Here is an 11,539-nt window from a genome sequence, read left to right on the forward strand (position 1 = left end):
CTAACACTGCGCTAAGTACGGCAACTCAATTGAAACCGATCTAACCCCTTCACAACAAAGCAACACCAAGTTAGTCAAATTAGGGCATGCCCTAAGTGCAGCAGACAATGCAGGATCCTCCAATCTTGCTCCAACCATTTCAAGGCTTTGGAGGTTTTTAGAAATACCCCACTTTGGGGGATTAGCCATTAGCACATCCCTGAGCTTCAAACACTCCAAATTCTTAGCTGCACTCATATAGTCCAAATTGGAAGGGCTATCAACACATGCCTGATAATCAGTAGTATTAAACAACAAGCTCCTCTAAACATGCAATTGTCCAAAGCATTTTCCAGACAATATTGTCCGGGCTATCACTGCCAGAGTGGCTATCAAAGGAGTTGCGATGAAAGTAGAGACTTCAGAGGTAGGCAAGGAGTCGTTCCATCTCTTGGATACACAACTACAAACTAAAACATCGCGAGCATTGTTCAAGTGTGACAAAATGTACTGAACAATGGCATCTGGAAGAGAATCCATTCTCTGAGAATAATTTTTAAGTTTTGCTAACAGCTAAATCAAAATTCATGACAGATACCGAGATTGAATAGACAATACTAAAAATAAAATCTTCAAGAAACTGAACTTGAAGTAACCATGCAAATGATTGAAACCCATTATGAAATTCACAAATTAGGACAGAAAAAAGATTCAAATTTACAATCAAATTTGAACAATTCATGAATATATAAATACTTAATTTTATTCGAAACAATTTAAGTTTGTTCTATTTTTATGCTCAATTTGAACAAAGTCCACTTAAACGTTTTAACTAGATTAAATTAGTTCAAACTTTTTAATCATTTTTGGATCATTACGAAAATTAAAGCTCAATCCAATTCCTTGCACCTAAAAGCCCAATTCAAGTTAGATTATGTGAGCTTCAAGACCCAAAAAAAAAATTCAAGTCAATTCTAAACCCAAATTAAATTGTAAAGTCGGTTTCATTTTTTATTTTTTATATTATTAAATTTTAAAAAATAAAGTATAAAAATAATTTTTTATATTTTTTAATATTATTCTTATGTAATATCACTGCATCGATTTTAAATCGCTAAATCTATTGCAAACTGACGTATTGTAACTGTTTCTAACAACCATCGTTGGCGAACGACATAAAATTCAACTCTTTTTTTCTATGAATCCGAATGTTCAATTTGAATGAGGAAACCGTACATTTGTTTGTGAAAATTTTGAAGTTACTGGTGGAGTTGTTGAGGTGGATACACGACTTTTTTTCAGGGATGAAAGTCGTGACGTGGTGATGTAGAGATACGAGGGTGAATAGAAACTATCATCTTTTTATTAGGGATGGCAAATAGATGGTAAGCAAATGGATGTTGGTTATTATTCTAATAATTTCTGTTAAATATAGATAGTTATAAATTAATAATTAATGAATTTAGATAATAAATTTATTAGTTATAATAGATTTAAATAAAATATGGATAATATCTTTTGAATACGTAAGAGATAAAGTTTTGAAATCTTAAAAGGGAGAGGTTTGATTGGGACTATATCGAAATTGTTTCAAAAGTTTTGAAAACACTATTTTTTTTTTCTTTTCAATCATTTTCAAAATTTTCAAAAATTTTACTTTTAATTTTAAAAAATAGAAAATAATAACAATCAAACTCATTTTTGTTTAACCCAATATCTAAATTAATTGACGCCTTTTTTTTTTCTTTTGGTTAACATATATATCATGCAATGAATCTAGACATTTTTCGTAACGATACCACGTGACAGATGGTAATAAATAAAAATAAAACATCTTTCATAACTTTTTAAATTTATGGTCCCACAAGACCCACACTCCCTCAGGCAACGAATAAAGTAAATATGATTTTAATAGGGTGGTTGGTGAAAAAAATGTAATGCTAAACTCAAGCATTAAAATAAGAAAATAATAGTAGTATTTTTTAAATTATTTACATATATTATATATTTTACTTAATCAAGATTTTCTATCTTTCTTTACATTTATACATTGTGTTTATGTAAGTTACAAAGTTAAAAAAAAATGGTAAAATTGTGTATCTCCTTACAATGTTATATGATTAAACTATACATCCAATAAAATTGTGCTACCCTTAATGGTATCAATTTTTTTTTTCTCAATTGTGATTAAATTTACCACTGATAGGATTAAGACTAAATATATAGCAAGTAACAAAATTTAATCGTAATTTTCAAAAAGAAAAATCACAGTTTGGTTGAAATTATTATAAAATATAATATAGTTGATTGAATCACTTGGTGTTTTATTTTTAAAAGTTAATTACAAAAAGTACTAATAGTATTTATTATATGTTATTATTTTTTATTTAAAAAAATGAATTTGAATCTAATTCTTTGGAAAGAAAGATCATGCATTAATTATTGAATTAAATGGTGAATATTTTATATAACCTAGAGCAAAATTACAAAAATATTTTGAGAGAAAAAGAAAAAGGAAAATTATTATATTTAATTTTTCTTACAATTATAAAGATTAAATAAATTAATTGGGATAAAATTGATAAAAAATGATTATTTTACTTAATTCAAAACTATTAGACAAAATAATGACAACATTTTTACGCTTTGAAATCTCTAAAGTGAATGGCGTTTTAGTTTTTATGAAATTTTTTAGACGGAACTTAACCCAGCCTAAGTTCCGTCTAAAAATAAGACTACTTTTTAGTATCGCAATCAGGTTTTTAAGACAAAAGCTTGCATGAAAATTACGCTTGGACGAGAACGTTAGATGGTAGGGGAATACGACAGAAGCATACATCTAGTAATAAAAACAACAAATTGGATGACGTGGCTTCCGTTTGACGTCCTTATCATGCAGTTTGGGAACAGCACCAGATATGCATGAAAATTTTGTGAAACGTTCTATCTAGGGAGCAGCACAAATGGCCAACATCGTAGAAGAGATTCTTGAACGACACCACGTAGCAAGATTGAGGTTTCGTTATGGTGGCACACTCCCAGATGTTTTGCCGTTTACGCACGGCTCTGACTCGTGGAACTTTGAGTGCAGGAGAGAAGGTGATTGGTTCTGCTTCAGAGGTTTAGAGTGGGAACGTTTTGTTAGACTCAATATCGGGGCTACAGTCACTTTTTCCGGACAAGACGGCGATTACCGAATTACAGTGAGACGGGAGAAAGCTTAATAAAACGTGTAGAAATTAAGGACTTCTGTATATATACGATTATCTCTCTGCTTTTTTTTTTTTTTCTGTATTTAAGTTTTGAGAAAATGCGTTTTGCATTTTTTTCAGTAATAATATTGTTTAATTACTAGTTTTTGATAAAGTTCATTTGGTTTTGTCAATAAAAGATATAGCAATGTTCTCTTTCATTATTCCCTTCAACCCAGGGGTTCCCCAGGGCTCTTTTTTTCCTGTGCAATCTATTGCCTATTTTGATCCATGTTTCATATTCGTTCGTTCCAACTTCCAAGGCTAGGCATTTCAAATGGGAAGTCGTCGACAGGAGATCATCCATGCATGGTCTGATCAGATTGATTTTTTGACAGCAGATAGAGTACTCATAGTTTTCGATTTTGAGCGGTCGGATTGATCGTCCAAACACTGTAGCTGCTGATGTGGTGTCGGAATAGAAAGTTCTGTTCTTGATGATTTTCTCAACTTTCTTTATTAAAACATTTGTTTACAGCTGCATATAGAGTTGTGAACTTATTGTCAAAGCTGAGAATTGTGTTTTTGTAAAAGGTAAGGAATGCAAGTTTGGTCAATCGGCTAATGCGTCGTCAAAGCTTAATCACTAACCTTCTAATTGGCGAATCAATTTGCTAATTTTTCGAGGTTTATAGTCCAAGTTATTTCTTGTACCTTGCACGTGGTGAACCAATGTAGTCGGCTGAGTTGAAAACCACGAGTTTGAATAGGAGCCCACAAATATGGGTTTGAATAGGAGCCCACAAATACATCTGCCCAGTCCATAGCCTTCAAAATGAAAAATTCAGGCCACCTAACTATTAGGTCTTGTACTATGTGAGAGTCTAAACTACAAAAGTAATTTGTTTGTCGAATCTCTCACTATGACTACAAGTAATTTGTTTATGACAGACTATATACTCATGTTACAGAATTTCGTTCTGTAAGATTCTAGTTGCCTTCATTTTTTTTGGGTACTGTTTTGGTCTGTAAATTACGCTAGAAACTAATGCAGTACAGCTTTGACAAGTGCACTCTCATTCGTTTTGTTTTAATGATATAATTTTAATATTTAATTTAGACTTTAAGAATATATATTAATCGGTATTTGATTAGTCATTATTTATAATTTGATTTTATGATCTTAAAAAAATTATTTTTGTGATATTATTTTAATATAATTTTCATGTAAATTGTTTTTTTTTTTTGTAAATTACTTCTAAATAAATTATGTTAATAATTTAATCTCTCAAATTTAATAAAATATACATTAATATTTTTCCATCTTAAAGTTGACAGCATCACACCGCAGGCGCCGACCAACACAAAACGTTACTGTCGGTGGACATCCCATCAGGTGTCAAACAGAAACTATTGTCTACATTTTTATCCAGACAATAGTCAATGTATTTGAACAAATCATCACCGTTCATTTTTTAAATTAAAGGTAAAACCACTTGGATCTGATACCTCAACGTTGGTGATAAGAGATGAACTAAATCCCACATTAATTTTTCCTTGGTCGAGTATAACCAATTTTTAAAATCACAAAAAAAAAACGATTCTCTTGCAAAAAGTTGTACAGGAAATTTTTTTTCTTATTATTCTGTTTTCATTCTTTATTATTATTATTATTTTTGGATTCTTTAATCAGTGCCTTAAATACATTTTTTTCAAATTAAAATTACTTCGTTTATGAAATTATAGGTTTGATCATTTATATATTTGTATTATATTTGTTTTATATTAAATATATATGATTAGATTGTGATATGTGTAATACATAAAATAATTTTATTTATTTTACGTGTATATATATAAATTAGTGTTCTTTTTTAAATTATATTCAAAATTTTAAAATTTATAACATATATAAAATTTTATATTTGATTAACTTATCATAAAAAAGTAATTTTTTTAAAAAAAAGTAAGACAAAAATTATATGTCTTCACTTTACAGCATATTTATTTGATTAATTTATCATAAAAAAATAATTTTTTTAAAAAAGTAAGAAAAAAATTATATGTCTTTACTTTACACCATATTTATTTGCAATAATATTTATACACTTAAAATTTATATCAAATAAAAAAAATTACATGTCTTTCTTAAAAAACAAATATATATATTATTAAATGAGGAATTAAATAATAATAAAAAGTATAGTTATACTTTCACTTTTGTAATTTTATTTAAATTACTATACAAAATATGAAAATTTTTATAAGATGTATGAAAAAAATAAATTAAAAAAATTAATTTTAAAATAACAAACTTGCAATAATAAGAGAATATACTTGAAAAAAGAAAGATGCAAACAAAAAAAAATTGTCATAACAATAGAATTTCAAAAAACTACAAACTAGAAAATAAAAAAAGATATAACACATTACATTTATAGTTTTTAATTTGTAGAATAACTAGTGGTTGACATTTAAGATTGAATAGATAATTTTCAAATTGATATTTAAACAAAATTAAAAGGTTATAACAATTGATAAAAATTAAATCAAAATTTTTGCTTATTTTAAAATATAAAATTGATAGTTAGAGTTGAGATGGATATAAATCATATTATTTAGATATTTAATATCAAAATACTATTTGAATTTTTAATGTTTTATTTAAATTTTTGAAAAGATAATTTTTGTTTCATACAAATTAAAATAAAAGAAGATAATGAGTTTTTGAAATATTTGGACCAATTTAATCTTTATAATTTTAAAATATGCTGAAAGATTTTCATAATTAAATAATTTATAAAATGTTAGAACAAATACTAAAAATTTGAAATTACTACTTTTGATAAATTTAAAAATTTGAGGAAAGGCTTTAAGGTGTGTAATGGTACAACTTTCTTTAACTGTAATTTTTTTTTTAATATAGGATTATTTTTTATATTTTATTTTGAAAATCTTCAACAATCCCTCATCATTTTAAAAATTATCCAGTTTTATAATGACATTGGAAATCAATTGCATAAATGAGGTATCATCTGATTTGAACCTTCATTTACTGAAATAAATTAAAGTTAACTGAATTTGCATGGTAAACTATGCTTTGAACTAACTATTCTATTTGGTTCACTAAATTTGTCTCACTCAATGATTTCAACATCCAATGAATGCTTAGTATCCGGTGACACATTTATGGCCATTTGTCTACATCTTTTTTTTCATGAATACTATTAGAGCCGAGCTCTTAAACCCTTGAAGCGGCCACACTTTACACTCACATAGACAGCCCTTATCAAGAGTATTTTTTGTAACTATAACACTCTAACATATTTATGCTATGGATCTATTCAAAGTATAATGCTCATCATTCCTTTACTATTACGGGTACTTAACACTTTACTTGAAATGGTATTAAATATTACTATAATGTTAGCAGTCACATACAGATGATGTATTTTGTCTCATTAAACTCAAGACTTGATGTTATACCAAATGTTGAGTCAAGTTTCCATCATAGGTAACTTTATTTCATGAACTTGAGTTCTGTCCCTATTTAGGTTTTTTTTACCAAGTCTTTAACAAGACTTTTGGTTAAATGATCCCCTAGGTTTTCACTTGACCTTACATAATTTATAATGATCATTCCATCTGAAATTAATTATTTAACATAGCTTTATCTTAATCCAATATATCTATACTTTCCATTATATACTTGGTTATATGCCTTTGTTAGAGTTGCTTCATTATCACATCAGATAAAAATTAGAGAAATTGGTTTAAGCTATAAAGGTACTTTATGTAATAAATTTCTTAGCCATTCAACTTCTTTAACTGTTGTGGTTAATGCAATAAACTTAGTTGCAATGGTGGAATCTGTTATGCATATTACAAGTACAAAATATCCATTCGCTTGTAGAAGCATAATCTTCTATATTAATAATCCAACTAACATCAGAATATCCTTTTATACTTAAGGATATCTATTATAACACAATCTATAATTGATTATTTTCTTCAAATATCAAAACACTCTTTTAATTGCTTGCCAATGTAAGTTACTTAGATTACTTGTGTACTTACTCAACTTTCTAATAGCAAATGCTATGTCTGATCTTGTACAAGTCATTGCATACATCAGACAACGAATTACTCTTACATATTACAATTGATCAATTATTTTACCAGTATTAAATACTAATTTTAGTTGAGAATCCATGGTTATAAATATTGAAATACAACAAAAAGGATCAAACTTTTTAAGAACTTTTTCGATTGTGACAATGTTATGCCACTATCATTCCAAATTATTCTAATTCCAAGAATAATATCCGCTACACCAATATCTTTTATTGAAAAGTTATTTAATAAAAATTTTTTTTTCCTTAACTTATTCTGAATCAGTGTCAAATATTAGCATATCATCCACATATAAACAAAATTTGACTCCTTTACCATTTTCAAATTTGCTATACATACACTTATCTGACTCAATATCAAAACACTCTTTTAATTGCTTGCCAATGTAAGTTAGTTGGATTATTTGTGTACTTACTCAACTTTCTAATAGCAAATGCTATGTCTGATCTTGTACAAGTCATTGCATACATCAGACAACCAATTACTCTTACATATTACAATTGATCAATTATTCTACCAGTATTAAATACTAATTTTAGTTGAGAATCCATGGTTATAAATATTGAAATACAACAAAAAGGATCAAACTTTTTAAAAACTTTTTCGATTGTGACAATGTTATGCCACTATCATTCCAAATTATTCTAATTCCAAGAATAATATTCGCTACACCAATATCTTTTATTGAAAAGTTATTTAATAAAAATTTCTTTGTTTCCTTAACTTATTCTGAATCAGTGTCAAATATTAGCATATCATCCACATATAAACAAATTTTGACTCCTTTACCATTTTCAAATTTGCTATACATACACTTATCTGACTTATTAATTCTAAAACCATTAGCAAGAACGATTTCATCAAACTTTTGGTGAAATTATTTTGGTGCTTGCTTAAGTCCATACAAGGACTTTATAAGCTTACAAATCTTATGTTTTTTACCTGGAATGATAAATCCTTCTAATTATTCCATATATACTTCATTTTCTAATTCACCATTTAAAAATGTTGTTTTTACATCCATTGATGTATAATCAAATTATAAACATTAAATTATAAATCAAGTGAAGTGAAATTAGAATCCTAATTGTAATAATTCAAGCTACTAGAGTATAAGTATCAAATTATTTTATTCCCTACTTTTGTGTAAAGCTCTTAGCTACCAATCTTACTTTAAATTTATCTACATTTCATCCACCTTTATTTTCTTTTTGAAAATCCATTTACAACCTATTGGATTAGAATATGGTGGAAGGTAACCAAAATTTAAATGTTATTTTCCATTATTGAATCTATTTCATCATTTATTACTTCTCTCAAAACAGCAAAACCTTGAGACTTCATTGCCTCTTTACATGTAACAAGATAGGACTCTGTATTAAATAATAAGGAATTTTATTGTTTTGCTTTCACCAATCCTTTCTACAATGAACATAAAAAATCTGATCCAAAATCTTTTGCCTTTTTAACTTTTTTGCTTGTCCTTATTTCTTGACAAGATTCATCATTAATTTCAATTTGTTCTAATGGATTTGGAATTTTTTTTCACTTGTAAGATAAATTGCTTATAATGGTTGTAGTTGTTTCGAAATAGATTTAAATCTATTTATAAAAAATTGCATCTTTTGATTCAATAATAGTGTTAACTAAAATTGAATCATTCAGTTCAATAACTATGAAACTATATGCTTTATTGTTTTATGCATATCCCATAAATGTGCATTCTATTCTTCTTTCACCAATTTTTTATTTTGAGTTTTAAAATTTTAACTACAGCTTTACATCCCAAAACCTTTAAATAATTAAGATTTTATTTTATTTTCTTTCATTGCTCATATGGGATTATTAGTATTTTTTTGTTAAGAGTTCTATTTAGAATATGAGAAGCTGTTAATAAACCTTCACTACAAAATCCTTGTCCAAGACCAGAATATGATAACATTGCATTTACCATCTTTGTTAAGACCATGTTATTCTTTTCAATTACACTATTCTGTTGTGGTGTCTAAAGAGCTGTAACTTGGTGGATTATTCTGGTGGATTCAAAGTAACTTTGACTATAATATTCTTCACCTTATCTGACCTCAAATACTTAATAAAAGATTCACACTGAAGTTTAACTTCGGATTTATATATTTAAACTTATCAAGTAATTCATTTTTAGAATATAACAAATAGACATAACAATATCTAATACAATCTTCTATAAATGTGACAAAATATTTCTTTTCAGTTAATATGGGAGTGCTATGAACATTACAAACATCACCATTAATTAATTCAAGTAACTTTATATTTATTTTAACCTTAGAAAATTTTTTTCTAGTAATCTTAGTTAACGTGTATGTATTACATTTATTAATATATTTATTAAATTAAGGAATTAATAGAAGTTTACTCATATCATGCAATTTTTGTAATTTAAATTACTTAATCTATAATGCCATAAATATAAAGATTCAATTATGTAAGCATAAACAATATTCTTATTCTTATTAATAATATTGAGTTTGAACATTCCTATATATATATATATATATATATATATCTTTTTCAACAAAAATTATTTCTTTAGACAGAATAAATTTATCTACCTTAAATACAAGTTTAAAATCACTTGTTCAACATATTTCCAAACATTAAATTCTTCCTAACTTTTGGTACATAATAAACATAATTCAAAGTTAGAGTTTTTTTCTAAAAGTGAATTAAAGGTCAATAGTCCTTTTGCTTTTTGTTATTGCCGTAAAAGAATTTTCTATATAAATGACACTACCAGATTCACTTGGTTTGAATGTTGTGAACATGCTTTTGTCCTTGCACATATGTTTTATGGCTCTAGAATCAACCCACCAAAATTCATCATTTTCAAGCATGTTGATGTTGAAAATCATGGCAACAAAATTTTTAGAAGTATCAACCTTTAAGGAATCATTTTTCTTCTGTAACAACTGATATTTTTTCTTAAAATGTCTTGGCTTACCACAATAGTAACATGAGCCTTTTTGTCTTTTTTAATTTTTTTTTTAATTTAGGCCCATTAGCAATCTGTTTGAATTTAAACTTCTTTTTGTCAAGCTCTATAGTTTGTCTTTCCTCCAAAACATTAACTATGACATCACCAAAACTAAAATTCTGTTTTTACTTTTTGTATTCTTGTTTAATTCGAAGATGAATAGCTAAAGCCTTAAGAGTGATTTTCTCTTTTTTATGTTGCAAACTTTTTTTAAAATTATTCCATGATGGAAGAAGTTTGTCTATTACAGAAGATACAACAATTATTTCATCCATACTCATATTATATTGTTTAAACTAATTAATTATTCTTTCAATTTCACACAGTTGTTCAAACACAAAACGCCCATCAACCATATTATAATTATTGAAACAACTAACAAGAAATTTCTTACTTGTTGCATCCTCGATCATATAATTGATATTTAATTTATCTTATAACTCCTTTGCAGTCGTCTTATTTTGGTACATATCAAATAGGTTATCAGATAGACCGTTTAGAATATAACATGTACACATGTAGTCTATATTATTGCATTTTTGTCTTTTTTTGTTGCAGTAATAGATTCTTCTACTTCAGTTTCTTCTCGTCTGAGAATAGTCAAAACATATGCAATCTTTAAGATTGAAAGCAAGAAATATATCTTCTTCTACTATATTCAAAAATTGTCACCATCAAAACGATCCAATTTGACAAAACTAGAAGCCAATTCCTCAAGCGTTGTTTCAATAACCATTGTTGAATCAAATAAAATCTTAAGATTTTTAGTACAAACATAAAAAATTGGAAATTACTAGTTCTGATAAATTTGAAATTTTAAAAAAAGACTCTAAGGCGTATAATAGTGCTACTTTTCTTAAAGTTTTATTTACCTCCACCGTATTATTTACTTAGTAAGTGTGTAAAAAGATTGTAGGCAATAAATCTTGAAAATACAATGAAGTCTAGTGACTAACTACATTTTGCTTTGATGAAATCAGTCCACCGAATATTCATCAACATATTATAAATCACTGAACTTTTATAAAAGTTTTTTGCAACAAAACTTTTATAAAAAAATCTGAAGTTTGAATAAAGAAAAAGAGTTTCAAGAATTATTTTTATATATTTTTTAAAAAACTATATGACTCTTTTATAAACAGATAAATGTTCCTTCCTACAGACATAACTGTCTATTTTAAATAAACAGAAATTATCTATTTTTGAATAGTTAAAATTA

The 11,539-nt window shown here is 26.9% G+C and overlaps 1 pseudogene; it reads right to left on the reverse strand.

Annotated features, from left to right (window-relative positions):
- LOC149519860 (F-box protein At1g10780 pseudogene) lies at positions 1-519 on the reverse strand (annotated as a pseudogene).
- Between the last annotated feature and the right edge of the window lie 11,020 nt (positions 520-11,539).

This window comes from Durio zibethinus, chromosome 2, assembly GCF_047325235.1.
Source record: "Durio zibethinus cultivar Kanyao isolate XHJ-2024 chromosome 2, ASM4732523v1, whole genome shotgun sequence".
NCBI lineage: Eukaryota > Viridiplantae > Streptophyta > Magnoliopsida > Malvales > Malvaceae > Durio > Durio zibethinus.